Raw genomic sequence first — 1,163 nt, forward strand, 5'->3', positions numbered from 1 at the left:
GAGTAGGGAAATATTCTATCACCTTACCTAAACCCAAACTTGACGTTTCTGCGAACTAATCCTATATAGTCAAGCGGGATTGTGCCGTGCTTGGTCCTGGGCTTAAGCACGCGGGCTCACACACAAAACATGGATTTGGGTTGCGGAGCGAGTTGGCTTCAATCACTCCTGTCATTTTCCTTTTAAACGGTTACTGAAAAAATCTCCCCCTGTACTCAGTATTTGGTGCCCTCTATATGTATATCGGTCGCGGGTTTATATAGCATCATACCTTGAAATTCGAAGCTTTAGGAATGCAATTTATGCTCTATTAAAGGTATCATACATACAAATCCCGAAGTTGATCAAGACGCAATACCATATAACCCAGGGTTTGGGCTGAATGGTTCTCGAGTGATGATAGCATGAGTTTGTAGCCTGTTCATCTAGTGCAATGCAGAAGTACACAGTAGCCACTCTCGCGCGTTTCGTAGGTTTAGACATATTGCCAAAGAGGCGTTTCGTTGACTATGAGTCGCTTATGCTGTGCTAGCCCTTAGGGACTGTTTCTTTTCAGAATATAACTGCAACCAGAATAGCAAATCAAACTAAACATTTTAGGATTAAGTAGGTTGATGTGGGATAATGATATCTGATGCATAACACATTCACTGCTTTTATGCTGCCTCCACCTACGGTGCGTGCTCCTTGATCGCTGTAGCCCCTTCACATCATTTGTAGCTGCTTCACTACAATTATTGCTTCCCTATGAGTGTAAAATAACCAGAACTCTATAATATCTGTGGCGTCAGCGCAGACGTCGGCAGACAAGACCGCACAATTCCTCTAAACGATGCTTACAAATCAACCTAGCCCTATTCGACCAAACGAACTCAGCTGCTGACTATAGAACCAGCAGGCGTATCCCTGTATATCTAACTCCGTCTCGTACGCTACCAGACCGGTGAGCGCTCTAGCGTTCCCATGGCCCAGCCAACCACCAACGGGTATCAGCGTATTCCTCAGGATTAGCTTTATTCTGACTTTGAGAGTCAGAATACAGAAAGTCGGAGAGTATAGTTTACTCCAGTAAGATCTTCTCATATCCTTAAAGAGCTACGGTAGATTAACAATGCCTATGCGTATACTATTATATTGGTAGTTATTCTGAAATGAAACAACTC

Source organism: Phytophthora parasitica, assembly GCF_000247585.1.
Source record: "Phytophthora parasitica INRA-310 unplaced genomic scaffold supercont2.47, whole genome shotgun sequence".
NCBI classification, from domain to species: domain Eukaryota; phylum Oomycota; class Peronosporomycetes; order Peronosporales; family Peronosporaceae; genus Phytophthora; species Phytophthora nicotianae.